Genomic DNA, 15,510 nt, shown 5'->3' with positions numbered 1-15,510 from the left:
ACAGGAGTACTTGTGGCACCTTAGAAACTAACAAATTTATTAGAGCATAAGCTTTTGTAGTCTACAGCCCACTTAATTGGATGCATTGAATGGAACATATAGTAAGAAGATATACATATATACAAACACGCACAGGACTGTCCCTACAAAATCGGGATATCTGGTCACCCTATTTTTCTTAGCTTGTTGGAGTTCTGTGCTGATCAACTAAAATAATAAGGAACATGTGCTGGTGGCAAAGTTTGCATTTTTTGGCTGAAAAGAACATACAAATTATACATACTTGCATTCTAAATGGGCATTGTTTCTGTTTAATATACTGTATTATGTTCTGCGGAACTAAAATTTAATGCAAATCAGTCAGGCAAGTTTCTCTCTCCATAAACAAATGTCAGAATCAATAATTCTGAAGGGGTAGACCCTCAAATTATTCAGAAAGGAAATGCTTTAAAAATATTAGGGATTTCCCACAATGAATTAGCTGGAATGTACGCTTTATTGAAATGGTCTCCTAGGACATAGGCTTCTGTGACTTCTTTATAGATCTTCAAAAGTGCTCTGTATACAGCAGCTCTTCTGGTATGATGGCCAGATTTTCGAAAGAACTTCTCACCAATGAGTGGAAGGATGCTGTAGTGGTTAGGATGTTTGCCTGGGGCTTGGGAGATGTGGGTTTAATTTCTTGCTCCACCGCTCATGTCCTATGTGACCCTGGGCAAATGACATAGGGTAGGATTCACAAAGGGGACTTAAGTGACCTGCCGCCTACTGGAATTAACAATCTTGAGTTAGGTGCCCAGGTTCCCTATACAATGGATGTGGGGAGAGTTAAATGCCTACAAAAGGATTTATAGAAGCCAGTACATTGATGCTGGGAGCTATCTAAACTAGCCAATAGGAAATGTTGGAGAGGGGCATGGCCTAAGCCTTGTCCCTCAAAGGGAGTTTCCTCCTGGCTGGAGGAAAACACCTCTTCCCCACTCAGCAGTCAGAGCTGTGAACCCTCTCCTGGAGTTGGGTGCTTAAGTGTGTCCATCCCTTACAACCTTTAACCCAGAAGTCAGAGCACTCACCCAGGATGTGGGAGACCTGGGGTCAAATCCTCACTGTGCCTGCTACAGAGCAGGGACCAGAAGTTGGGTCTCTTCACCTCCAAGATGATTGTCCTAACCACTGGGATGGGGGGTATTCGGGAGTAGTGCTCACCCAATCTCTCATGTTGGAGCTGTTCCATTGTGTACAAATACTTAAATATTCACTGGGCCAGAGAGAGAGTGAGAATGACACTATAGCCCTGTGGCTCATATTTTTATCTTTACGGAATCACATCTCCCCCTCCTTAATTCCAATCAAAGTAGAAACTGAAAACATTCCAGATCATTTAAATTGGGAGTTTGCATAAAAAAAACTATATCCAAACTTCTCTACAAAAGCTTCAAGTAGTCTCTGCCAGGTATCCCAAGTATGAAGAAATACTTAGCTACCGCTTTAACTTTCTATAACTGCACCTAATTCCCTTTAGGTTGTTCATGTGTCTCACTCTTTCTCCCCACCCCGCTCTATATTTTGAGATATTTTTGGTGTGAAATTTTTTCCTTTTTGAAGTCAGAGGTACTCTTGGAGGCATGTTTCTAGGTATGGTATATGAAAAGCAGTTCTTCAGACTGTGGAAGACAGAAATGTGTTTTATGGCTCTATATTGGATATACATGTCACAAAATATAATAAACAATATTGAGGTTTTATTATGCAACACTAAATAAACTGCAGCAATATTGTTCAAATCAACATTAATATACTAGGGCTGTCAAGCGATTAAAAATTAATAGCAATTAATCATGCGATTAAAAAGATTAATGGTGCAACTAATTGCAGTGTTAAACAATAATATACCATTTATTTAAATATTTTTGGATGGTTTTCTACATTTTCAAATATTGATTTCAATTCCAATACAGAATACCAAGTGTACAGTGCTCTTTATATTTTTGATTACAAATATTTGCACTGTAAAAACCAAAAGAAATAGTATTTTTCAATTCACCTAATACAAGTTCTGTAGTGCAATCTTTTTATCATGAAAGTTGAACTTAGAAATGTAGAACTATGTACAAAAAAACCCCTGTTTTGTTTTTGAGTGCAATGTAAAACTTCGGAGCCTACAAGTCCACTCAGTCCTATGTCTTGTTTAGCCAATCAAGTTTGTTTACATTTGCAGAAGATAATGCTGCTCGCTTCTTAAGAACAGTGTCACCTGAAAGTGAGAACAGGTGTTTGCATAGCACTGTTATAGCCAGCATGGCAAGATATTTACATGTCAGATGTGCTAAAGATTCATATGTCCCTTGATGCTTCAACCACCATTCCAGAGGACATGTGTCCATGCTGATGACTGGTTCTGCTTGATAACAATCCAAAGCAGTGTGGACCGACGCATGTTCATTTTAATCATCTGAGTCAATGCCTCCAGCTGAAGGTTGATTTTCATTTTTGGTGGTTTGGGGTCTGTAGTTTCCACATCTGAGTGTTGGTCTTTTAAGACTTCTGAAAGCATGCTCCACGCCTCATCCCTCTCAGATTTTTGAAGGCAGATTTTTGGGTTGAGTGCTGTAGCTATCTTTAGGAATTTCACATTGGTATCTTCTTTGCATTTGTCAAATTTGTAGTGAAAGTATTCTTAAAACGAACATGTGCTGGGTCATCATCCGACTATGATGCTATAACATAAAATATATGGCAGAATGCAGGTAAAACGGAGCAGAAGACCTACAATTCTACCCCAAGGAGTTCAGTCACAAATTTAATTAGCTCATTATTTTTTAACGAGCATCATCAGCATGGAAGCATGTCCTCTGGAACGATGGCCGAAGCATGAAGAGGCATACGAATCTCTTTAGCGCATCTGGCATGCAGATATCTTGCAACGCCAGCTACAACAGTACCATGAGGCTGCCTGTTCTCACTTTCAAGTGACACTGTAATTAAGAAGTGGGCAGCATTATCTCCCATAAATGTAAATAAACTTTTGTCTTAGCAATTGACTGAACAAGAAGTAGGACTGAGTGGGTTTGAAGGCTCCAAAGTTTTACATTCTTTTTGAGTGCAGTTATGTTGAATACAACAACAAAACCCCCTACATTTGTAAGTTGCACTTTCATGATTAAGAGATTGCATTTGAGTATTTTTTAATTCACCTCATACAAGTACTATTTATTTTGTTTTTTACAGTGCAAATATTTGTAATCAGAAATAAATATAAAGTGAGCACTGTACTCTTTGTATTCTGTTTGTAACTGAAATAGATATATTTGAAAATGTAGAAAAACATCCAAAATATTTAATTTCAATTGGTATTCTATTGTTTAGCAGTGTGATTAATCATTAATTTTTTTGAGTTAATTGCGTGAGTTAACTGCGATTTAATAAAAAAAACAGCCCTAATATATATACCCTTCTATTTTGGAGGAAAAGTTTGTGTCATGAGAATCAAAAATAGTAATGAAAACCTATGTTTCAGATTATTTAAAAAAAAAACTCTCAAAAATAGATAAATTTGGCTAAAATTTGTAAATGGCATCTTTTTGCTACAGGAAACAGAATAGGGACTCATCTACAATTTCCACTTTTTAAAAATAAAAGGTAAATATTCAGAAAGTCCTCTCCAATTTGTAAGAAGTGTATGCACAATACACGTGAAAAGGAGCTGTACTTTTGTGATTTCCTTTTTTTCTCCATGTGCTGCTTTTTTTTTTTTTTTTTTTTTTGAATAGAGGAACAAGTAATGATGCTTTAAAAAGAAATGGTGTAACTTGCCACAGTACAAACCCAAAGCAGCACAGCTGGACCTTATTCGAGCAGAGTATGCTGTCAGTACAATTGATCCTTTGCTCTTTTTTGCAACCCTAGGACGGAGTAAATAACTTATAAGTTGAAGGCACTATAAAGTAGTGAAGTCCCATTTACGTGCTGGACTGGTGCCATGCCCACAAGGGGGCTAACACACTTTGTGACTGGTCAACTCAAAAACCATTTCCTTGTATGCAGTGAAAAGGAGCTGTCTAATTATCTTCTCCTCTGGATCAGATTAAAAGGGCAGAAACTGCACCATGGAAGGGTCTAAAAGATGACCACTTTTCTCGACTACATCAGAAACAAGTTGTTTGCTAGTCCCCCTTAAACAAAATGCTCATTTATCAAACAATGTTCAGCACCAATTATTTTTAAATCAATAAAATGTTCATAATGGATAAACATGTGAACGGTTAATTATTTCTAAAAGTACACAACATGTTGGCATTATGTACAAATTTAATTAGAAACATTTTATCTATTTTTTTTCCCATGAGAATTCACTTGCAGGGGAAGAAAAGTTAGAATATCATAATGATATCACAAACCCAAAAAGAGGAACATAAAGCGACTGTAGAAACTCTCCACATGCAGCAAAAACAGAACAGTACAGCATGTGTGCAGAAAGATATAGAAGCCATAGAATACAGCGCAGGAAAACACGGTTTAGGTGAGGAACAGTTCTCTGAGCAGAACTTTTGAGGGAGAAAATACAAGTGTAACTCATAGGGGTCCATTATAAATGCAATTTTCTCTCTCTGAAATGTTCACATTTCAAAAGGAGATGAAGGAAAATTTTGGTCAATAAGACAATAGTCCTTATCAACTGCTTTGAAATATTCCAAGAGATCATGACAACTTTTGAAGTTTTAAGAGGTGTGAGACATGAAGAATATAGGCTACAAATGATCATTTTAATAAGCTGATTATGTAAAGAATAGTGACTGAGAGAAGTACTGGCAAAGTATGAAATGGGAAAAGTAGTAATTTCATCATTAATCTTTTCAAACAAACCCTTAATTACAAAATATATAGGACAACCTGGAACATCTCTTTGGGGAGAAATAAATGGTCCTCCCTTTATAAGGAAGTAACACTAAAGAGGTTCAAAATGGTGTCAGTAAGATAAAAGGTCTAAATGTAATGTCTTAACTAATAGGATACATTGTGAGGTAATATCTTTGAGACACAAGCTTTTGAGCTACACAAAGTTTTTCTTCAGGTCTCTGTATAGCTCGAAAACTTGTCTCTCTCACCAACAGAAGTTGGTCCAATCGAAGATATGACCACACCCACCTTGTATCTCTAATATCATGGGACCACCACACCTACAATAAGCCTATCTGTGAGTGTAAATTGTGTAAGGAATGCAGTGTCCTGATAGCTCCAGCTGCAGCTGCCCCTGCTAGCCAATGCCTCGCCTTAGGTATGCTTAAGGCTGTGATTTCTCTTATGGAGCTCGTGGATTTATTTGACTTTCTGTGACCTCCATGACTTCTGCAGGGGTTGGTGCCGCTTACTCCAGGGCCGGCAGAGCAGTTGGCTCCAGAAGTAGAGATTTAGTTGGGATGGAGTAAGAGCCATGGGCAGATTGCGGGCCATGAATTTTTATTTATTGAGCATGACCTGTCCATGACTCTTAACAAAATACCTGTGACTAAATCTTAGCCTCTAGGTATGCGTGGTGTCTGAGAAGCGGTCCTGGTGGTGGTCCTACTGGCTGCACAAAGGGGAAGCTACGTTCTTGTTCAGTTAGAGTTGCAGGTGCTTGACTGGTGGCTAGAGTGACAAATAATGGTGATTTGTCTGTCAAATGTGTGGCAGGCCAAGGTTATTCCCTTTAGCTGGATACATGGTTATAATTTAAAATATACTGTTTATTATAAAAATATACACAAGAAATTATGGTGTGATCAGGAAAAACATGGTGTCACCAATTACTACTTTTCAGTACGTTATTAAAAGGGAAACACAAAACCTCCAATAATCAAGTTATTCAGAAACAAAATATGTTCTGAATAAAATCAGTGGTCTTGTTGTTTTACAAGTTATTTCAATTCTAACAACGGCATCTCTTACAAGCGAATTTTAACCAATGTTGGCAGAGGGACAGTGTGAAGTTGATATCTATCTTTGGAATTTCTTCTGCCCTGTTAAATTTCATAATAAAAAGAACAATATCTTCCTTAAATCCCCAAACAGCTTATAGTGTTTTGATCTCTCTCCTAAACCATGAATAATTGAACAGAAGTCCTTAGATCACCACCTATTCAAATAACATCTATTTTCTCCCTTACAATTTCATGGCATCGCAGCAGTTACAGAACATGTCAGGCATCTTTCATATCTCTTGCACCCCCCTCCCCCCAGCCCCATATGCATAACAACACCAAATACACACTGGAGCTCATTTTTAACACATACAGAACTCATTAGGGGATGAAATTTGGTTACGGGGCTCAGCTCCTCAAGGGTATTTGGGCATTAGTTCTGTATGATAAGAATGTCCCTTATTTTTAAAAAAAATTGCCTGTCCCTTACTACTGTAAATCCACATGGCTGTGTTTTATCTGATATCCCCTCCTTTACATACTGCTTCCCCTTTTGCAGGTAGCTCTACACATCTTGAAGGATAAAGCAGCCGGAGTTCATTTGTTGCTTCATTCCTTGAAGTTCTTAGTGGTTCCCCTGTCCCCCCTAGGAGGCAGGGCTTTCGGGGATGCAGGAGGGCCCTTCCTACAGCTGATGGAGCCTGGGCTGCACAGGGAGCTGGGGCAAAGGGCTGGAGCTCCTGCCCAGTGGGAAGGAGCAGAGGCCAGCTGAGCAGGTTTCTGGGTCCTGGTGTCAGATGGACTAAGAGCACCCCAAAGCACTTCCCCCTCTGTCACTTCCCCCCTGAGAGATACTCCCCTGTCATATATTTTTGAAATGCAATTTTGGCAGTCCTGGTGGGGGTGCCTAATAACTGCCATTGATTTCAATGAGAATTAGTACCTCTGAAGGTCAGCCCAACTCCCTATTGCATGTTTGCAAATAAACTGTCACTCAGCCCTGGTGAAGCTCCCTCTGCGGGACGCTCACCAGGCTGCTGTTTGGGTTCCGAGCCGATGGACTTGTGCTCTCAAGCTTCTCGATCTGGGTAGGGTGCAGCCCTAACTCTCTGTGGGGACTTTCTGGCTCATTTCCTTGACTTAGACATGGGCTCTGTGCGTTACTCCTTCATGGAAATACGGACCATATGGCACAGCAACCGTGGGCCTCCAGGACCAATGTTGAGCTGCTAGATTTCCCAGTGGCTTAACCACACCCTTTTCCAGTGCTGCAATCTCATCAGCACTCTAGGTTTACTGTTACCTCTTCATGGACATGAGAGTTGAAAAGCAAATAGACTTGCAGGCTTTGTAAGGGTTCTCAAAACCCAATCTCTCTTTACTTTAGCTAGCACAAGAAATATACTGATCTGGACAATAATAAGCATAACTAACCTTTCCCTGCCTCAGTTTCCTCCCCGCTCTTGAGCACTCATCAGTATAGGTGCAAATCCATGATTCCCCCTACCCCCCACACATAGCTTCCCCTCTGAATTGTCTAGTCTCTATCTCCCCTGGGCAACCAGTTTCCTTCTTCCTTGGCTGGTCCCACAGTTAAACTGGTCTCCTACACTATGAAAGCAAGTTGTGCACTCCTACTTAAGCTTTCTGTGAGTCTGTTCAGAGTTCTCTCAGGCTCTGTGGCTTTTAAGACCCAGGCTTAACATGTGATGTTTTCATTCTCCTGTATCAGGATTTTCCGCCCGCTCTCTAAACTCCAGCCTCTTCAGACAAACTTGGTTGAACTGGTTTTCCTAAGCTTAACGATCCCATTTAGTTGGGGATAGCTCCTGCTTTGAGCAGGAGGTTGCACTAGATGACCTCCTGAGGTTCCTTCCAACCCTGATATTCTATGATTATCCCAAGGTGCTTCTATCTGAATAGGTGACCATTAAAGGTCTAATGACCCACCCTTGCACCAAGTCTGGAAGAGTTTACCATGACAGCAAATGGTGAATTTCACATACAATGATAGAACAATTTCCTAAGATCAACCAGAATTCATAAATTGTACATAAATTCCCCAAATTGTCACAGATTCCGAAAAAGGGATACCATGGAGCCAAATCTATATTCTGACCTGTTTTGTGACATATTTATTAGGGCTGTCAATTAATCGCAGTTAATGCACATCATTAACTCAAATCTTAATCGCACGTATAACAATAGAATACCAACTGAAATTTATTAAATATTTTTGGATGTTTTTCTACATTTTCAATATTGATTTCAATTACAACACAGAATACAAAGTGCACAGTGCTCACTTTATGTTTTTGATTATCATTTTTCAGTGCATATATTTGTAAACAAAAGAAATAGTATTTTTCAATTCACCTCATACAAGTACTGAAGTGCAATTTCTTTATTGTGAAAGTGTAATTTACATATGCAGATTTTTTTTGGTTACATAACTGCACTCAAAAACAAAACAGTGTAAAACTTTACTGCCTACAAGTCCACTCAGTCCTACTTAGTCTGCTAATTGCTAAGACAAACAAGATTGTTTACATTGACAGGAGATACTGCTGCCTGCTTCTTATTTACAATGTCACTTGAAAGTGAGAACAGGCATTTGCATGGCACTTTTGTAGCCAGCATTGCAAGGTATTTACGTGCTAGATTTGCTAAACGTTCGTGTGGCCATTCGTGCTTCGGCTGCCATTCCAGAGGACATGCTTCCATGCTGATGATGCTTGTTTAAAAAAAAAAATTTGTTAATTAAATTTGTGACTGTACTACTTTGGGGGGAGAGCTGTATGTCTCCTGCTCTATTTTACCCGCATTCTGCCATATATTTCATATTACAGCAGTCTCTGATGATGACCCAGCACGTGTTCATTTTAAGAACACTTTCACTGCAGATTTGACAAAACGCAAAGAAGGTACTGATGAGATTTCTAAAAATAGCTACAGCACTCGATCCAAGGTTTAAGAATCTGCAGTGCCTTCCAAATTCTGAGGGACAAGGTGTGGAGCATGCTTTTAGAAGTCTTAAAAGAGCAACACTCCAATGCAGAAACTACAGAACCTGAACCAGCAAAAAAGAAAATCAACCTTCTGCTGGTGGCATCTGACTCTGATGATGAAAATGAACATGCGTCAGTCTGCACTGCCTTGGATCGTTATCAAGCAGAACCAGTCATCAGGATGGAAGCATGTCCTCTGGAATGGTGGTTGATGCATGAAAGGACATGAATCTTTAGTGCCTCTGGCACGTAAATATCTTGCAATGCCAGCTTCAACAGTACCATATGAATGTCTGTTGTCATCTGAAAGTGAGATTGTAAACAAGAGGCAGGCAGCATTATCTCCTACAAATTGTAACCAACCTTGTTTGTTTGAGTGATTGGCTGACCAAGAAGTAGGACTGAGTGGACTTGTAGGCTCTAAAGTTTTACACGGTTTTATTTTTGAATGCAGGGTTTTTTGTACATAATTCTACATTTGTAAATTCAACTTTCATGATTGCACTACAGTACTTATATGAGGTGAATTGAAAAATACGTGTTTTGTTTTACAGTGCAAATATCTGTAGTAAAAAATAAAGTGATCACTGTACACTTTGATTTCAATTACAACACACAATAAAATATATTTGAAAATGTAGAAAACATCCAAAATATTTAAATAAATGGTATTCTATTGTTAAACCGTGATTACTTTTTTAATCACTTGATAGCCCTAATATTTAGGCTTAAAAATAGAAGTCAATGGTATAAAACAAATGTATAACAATGTAGAGCTTCTTCAAACCTATAACCTCTATAGTTCAGGTTCTTGTTTCTAAAAGAATTAGAACATAATTTTTACTCTGTGAAACTGAAAACCCTGACTCATCCTTAACTATGGTCTTGCTGCTGATCCAACATTCATAGCCAACCTCTAATCTAAAAATGTATGTGCCAAGTTCAGAGCCGGTATTAACAGGTGCTCCTTCCATGTAAGTCTCCAGGCCAAATTCAGCAGCCATGTAAATTACACACAAAGTACAAGTAGACCAGTGAGCTGGTTTACATGGCAGAGTATTGCAACTTGCAACAATTTGGCATACATGATGTGCTAACAAGTGTAACTTATAGTATGCTCTAAGGGAGTTGAAGACAGAAAAACAGCTAACAGAAGCTTTTACAGATAAAGCAAACTCCCCTTACAGCAATTTATCTTCCACCCTCCTGTTTGCTTTTCCAGCTACTCCTACCTTCCCATCTGCACTCAAAGCTCAAATCCAAGGGCCTGATTTTGACTTCACTGCAAATTTTATTTAGTCAGCAGTTACTTGGACTTGCTTTGTCCTAAATGAGATCAAGTCTATCCTGAAGTGTTTTATGCATATGGAACAACTTTAGTCTGAACATGATCTGCTAGATTTTACAAAGCATTTCTATTAAATAGCTAATAATTCAGTAGAGCAGAAACTGAATCGAATAGATAAGAAATTAAAAACATACCTGATCCTTCCTGTTCGTTTTTCATCAGAGAAGTATTATCTGTAACACCTTTGCTGTATATTATGGTGTGAATCTCAGATTCCTTGGTTTTTTTTTTTTTTTTTTTTAGAGCCTAGGTTCCCGTCTACGGCCCTTATTAAATAAGCTTTTTCCAGGAAGTATCTGTGGAAAGAATAAGCTAATCAGGCAAAAGTTTGACACTGAGTAACCCCTCCTCCTTTTCCTTCTCAATTTTAATGTCTTCATTTTGTTTTTCTGGTACTCCTGTAAAATTTATCACAAATAGCACTAAATAGGCACTTGGCACACAAAATAGTTCCCATACTTTAGCAGCAGAACCCATCGACTTGTAATGGGGAAATGCTACATGGTGCTGTCGCACACAGATTTGATCCATGCTGTGTAATGAATTATTTTCATAGCCCTGTCCTGCCAAGGTGCTCAGGTCTCTAATCCTGGTGAGACTTGAGGGTGCTCAGCACCTCAGAGGATCAGACCCATAGTGAATTGTGTCTCTCAAACTGCCATGCTTTGAGTGAATGTTATTTGATAATACTTTCAGGATCCAGGGCAAGAACAAAGATGAGCCGGTTTTAGTTAATCCAGAGGGAAAGTCAGTTACAGAAATATGTTTGGAGGTGTATTAAATACATCGGTACTATCTAGGGGTTTTATGTGGGCATTCTATACTTCAGTTTTACGGAGCTTAACAATTGGGGTTTTATGTTGGTATCCCAATGCCAAGATTTTTAAAAATAGGTGCCTAAAACTAGGCTCAAATGGCCTGATTTTTCGAGGGTTGAGCACACTGACTTCTGTAGGAGCTGCTGGAAAATTATGGTTTATAATAATAATAAAAAAAATCCATGCCACTTAATTAGGTATCCAAATGTGGCTGCTATGCTCCACAGCGACACTCAGAGGTGGCAGGAGTGAGGGGCTGGTACGAGGTTCCATCGTTCTGTAGCTCAAGTGGCCAACATCCAAATCCTAGTGGATATTACACTTCCACTGACGTCCAAATAGGTTCTGGCTGAGTAAGAAATATAGGATTCAGCACTTGGATGCTGTGATGGGGTGTCTATCCCACACAAGCCCAGAGTGAGTTAATATGCCAATTAAGCTTATATGCTGCACCTGGAGAGAACCAGGGATTGATAGGGCCTAATGGGAGATAAAACCGTGAGGGGGTGGAGGGGAGAAGCTAAGATAGGACTACAGTGCTAGAAGTAAGAGTAGCAGGGGGCCATAGGGAGGAGGTCTGCAGTCACTGTCTAGAGCACGGGTGGGCAAACTGGCCCACGGGCTGTATCCGGCCCTCCAGACATTTTAATCTGTCCCTCAAGCTCCGGCCAGAGAGCAGGGTCCAGGGCTTGCCCTGCTCCACTCATGCTGGGGCTCCGTGCGGCTCCGGGAAGCAGCAGCATGCGGTCCCTTTGCCTCCTATGCATTGGGGCAGCCAGGGGGCTCCGCACATTGCCCCTACAGTTCCCATTGGCAGGCAACCGTGGCCAATGGCAGCTGCAGGGGCAGTGCCTGTGGACGGGGCAGTGCACAGAGTCACTTGGCTGTGCCTCCGCATAGGAGCCAGAGGGAGAACATGACGCTATTTCTGGGAGCTGCTTGAGGTAAGTGCTGCCTGGAGCCTACACCCCTGACCCCCTCCTATGACCCAATTCCTTGCCCCAGCCCTGATCTCTTTCCCACCCTTGATGCCAGCCCAGGGCACCCTCCTGTACCCCCAATCTCTCATCCCCAGACCCACCCCAGAATCCGCACCCCCACCTGAAGTTCTCATCCCCTCCTGCACCCCAACCCCCAATTTCGTGAGCATTCATGGCCCACCAGACAATTTCCATACCCTGATGTGGCCCCTAGGGCCAAAAAGTTTGCTCACCCCTGCCCTAGAGGGAAAGGGAGTTGCCTAGGGACAAGAAGGAAGCCTAGAAGAAGAGGAGGGAATTTGATAAGAGGGGTGAAGTACCCATGGAGAGTGGAGGAAGCTCTGTGGGCAAGCCAAGACGTAGGCAGGGAGATAGAGAGGTGGAGTAGGAAATGCCCAGGGAAACAGCATTAGGGTCTGAGACTGAGTAGACTACATTGCTAGTTCTAGGGTCCCTGGAGTGGCCAACCCAGGTTCCCCTACCAGCCATAGGGAAAGTGGTGCTGGACCTAGATTTGGAACAAAAGACTGCCTGAGATGGCATATGATCAGCTTGTCCCATGTGATTTTGGCTTTTTTGTTCCCCTGAAAGGGGAAGACTATATAGTGACCTGGCTGAAGGGCAAAGTCACTAAGGGGGAGCATCCTGAGTCATCGGGGGTAGGTGGGGCCTCAGCCTGAGCAACTGATGGGATGGGGTGAGATCCAATTCTTAGACCCAGCCACAAGGAGGCACACCTGTGGTAAGTGGGACCCCTTCACATATACCCTCTTGTATTTTTTTTTTGTCTTGTCTGCATCACGTTATTTGGGGGCTCAATTCTGCTCTGACTGAAGTAAATGGCAGAACTGCCTTTGAGGTCAGAGGAACAGGCTTGGGCCCTTCCTGTTCATTTTACAGACTGCACTAGTGACAACCTTTTAAAAATGTAACCTTCGCCCATTAACAAATTGTCTTACAAAGAGATGAGCAGTTAAAGGGATGGACTAATGGATGAGAACTGGACACCCTGGGGGATAAATGAAATAATTTTAAAATTCTGTCCTGTAATCTGAGTCCAGTAATGGTGCTATGAGTAGTAAACTGAGGTTTTCAGCGTGCAACACCTGTCTCTACTCTAATCCTTTCTCTGTTTCAACTAGTTTTGCACACTTATTACTGACATTTTGTAGACTATGAAGATTTCAATGTTAAAACAAGGTCATTCACTGCACAGAAATATCAGTTAAGATACCCACTGCAACGTTTTACACCTGTATTTATAGTGTTATCACATGCTGACAATCTGTATCAATTGCATATGCAAAATGCCATGCACATATCATACAAATTAACTACTGTGCTTTACTATAGGTGAACATATACTTTTGTATGGCTGCATGTGTGATTGGTTACTGAGATGCTATTATGGTGTATACAACAGAATGGGGCGGGGGGTGGGGATCTTAACTCTACTTTCCAGTTTATTCAAATCTCTTATCTTAATGGTGCAGTAATTTAGGACCTGCTCTTGCAATGAGCTCCAATGAGACAGCCCTTCTGCAACTTCTTGTAATGCTCTGGCACCAAGTACTGTTTTTTTGTGTGTGTTTTGTTTTGCATGATTATCTGTAGCCAACAATCCTTTCCCTGATTGCTTAATTTGGGCTAGGATTTGGACATACCCTTTGTGGTAACAATGCAACAAACAGTGTTCGGAGTCTGTAAGCCACAGAAAGAAGGCTCTACCCCAGCAGCCAGCCACCATAAAGAATTCCTCATGTGTTTAGTGCACGTGTATCCTGCCTTGCCTTGATCACAAGGCATATTACATAAGAAGCAAATCAGTCAGGAGGATTAAGGCTCAGCAGACTTTACTGGTGATTTACAGAGCATCTAGTAGAAATGCATCACAGATGACCAGACAGCAAGTGTGAAAAATCAGGACGGGGTGGGGGGTAATAGGAGCCTATATAAGAAAAAGGCCCAAAAATCGGGACTGTCCCTATAAAATTGGGACATCTGATCACCTTACAGATGACCACAGACATTTCTTCAAGTAACTGGTTAAGAATTCAGTTAAACGGAACTAGCAAGACCATTTGCACTAGCCCCATCTGAGAACTTCCAGCACTGCTGTATGCCTCAGGATTATTTTAGCAAAAGTCTTGTAACATGATCAGATTTGTGAGTCCCCAATTGATGCTGTTGCAGATAGTTGTACCAGTTTTGTTGAACTGGACCAGTAGGTAGTTTAGATCTGGAGAAATGTTTTAGTGGTGATGCAGTCCTTTCGCTTATTCCTAGTAGTGTTTTTTTTCCTTTGAGTGAGACTCCCTGACTAAAAACTGTTACTTAGTTGAAGAGCTGCTGCCTACATGTAATACACATGGAAGCAAACAAAAAACAGATGGTGTCATCCACTAAGACTTACCTTTAACTTTAACTGCTGTAAAGTAGGAGTAATTCCATGAAATCAATGGAATTGCATCATCGTAAAACCAATGCAAGTGAGAGGAGAATCAGGTTCTTATTTTTTTCTCATCAAAGTCATATGCATTACTAAACGTTTTCCCACCTAGAGCAACCTCAGGTGGATCCTACTAGAGCTGGGATCAGTGGAAAGGTAATCTCTCTCCAAAGTGATATGTTTTTCTAGAATGATTGGTACGAAAACTGCAATCCAAATGACTTGGAAAAAACCTCAGAATCCACATAATTATCTTCCAGAAAATGTGCACATGAATTTCTGATTAAAGTGCAACAAGCCCAAAGCCCAAAGGAAATTCTCAGGACAGACACATTTTTAGTTTGAATTTGAAAATGTAACAGGAAATTAAAGTAAGATGGAAAGGTCTATGACCAATACCCATGAAGAATCATTTGACCAGTGTCTAGATCTCAGCTGTACAACAAAACTAAGCAAACCACCAAGAAATATCTATTTGTTATGCTTTTAAGTGGGGGTTTCTTATTTCCTAAGCTCAAACCACTTTAAGTAAATAAAATTGACTACAGGAAATGTGTGCATTATGATTTTCATTGATGTACTTGTAACTGTAAAATATATGGACTCTGTCAGCATTAAAACGGCCTTTTCTTTGCAGTCCATCTAACAAGATACACCGGACAATAAAGGGTCCAATCCTGCTCCCAATGAGGTGAATAGCAAAACTCCTATTTCATATTAAGAGCAGGATCTGTGGTTACTGGTGACTGAATAGCTCCAGATATATTTGAGTTGATGCAAGAGATTTTAATCACAAAGGTCAGTCTTGACAGCATCTTAATTCTGCTCCCTTATGTGTCTTCACTCTGTACCCCTTACTGACACTGGTGAGCACAAAAACAGTTCCATTGGTGCCAGTGGGACGACTACTTGTGAGTAACTGCTTACCTGCCTGACTACAAGGTTCACAATCCAGGCCTATAATAAGTTTACTAGTCTTGATCCTACTGACCCTCTGTGTGCTGAAC

The 15,510-nt window shown here is 40.6% G+C and overlaps 1 protein-coding gene across 1 annotated transcript in view; it reads left to right on the top strand.

Annotated features, from left to right (window-relative positions):
• Positions 1 to 15,155, top strand: part of BPGM (bisphosphoglycerate mutase) — a 67,013-nt gene extending 51,858 nt beyond the window's left edge. Inside the window, exon 5 of the mRNA XM_073319502.2 lies at positions 15,141 to 15,155. The gene's annotated coding sequence lies outside the window, so the exon portion shown is untranslated. The remainder of the gene's footprint in view (positions 1 to 15,140) is intronic.
• Positions 15,156 to 15,510: the final 355 nt, after the last annotated feature.

The sequence above is a fragment of the Lepidochelys kempii genome, chromosome 1, assembly GCF_965140285.1.
Source record: "Lepidochelys kempii isolate rLepKem1 chromosome 1, rLepKem1.hap1, whole genome shotgun sequence".
NCBI lineage: Eukaryota > Metazoa > Chordata > Testudines > Cheloniidae > Lepidochelys > Lepidochelys kempii.
This window is presented reverse-complemented; position numbering and strand designations above follow the sequence as displayed.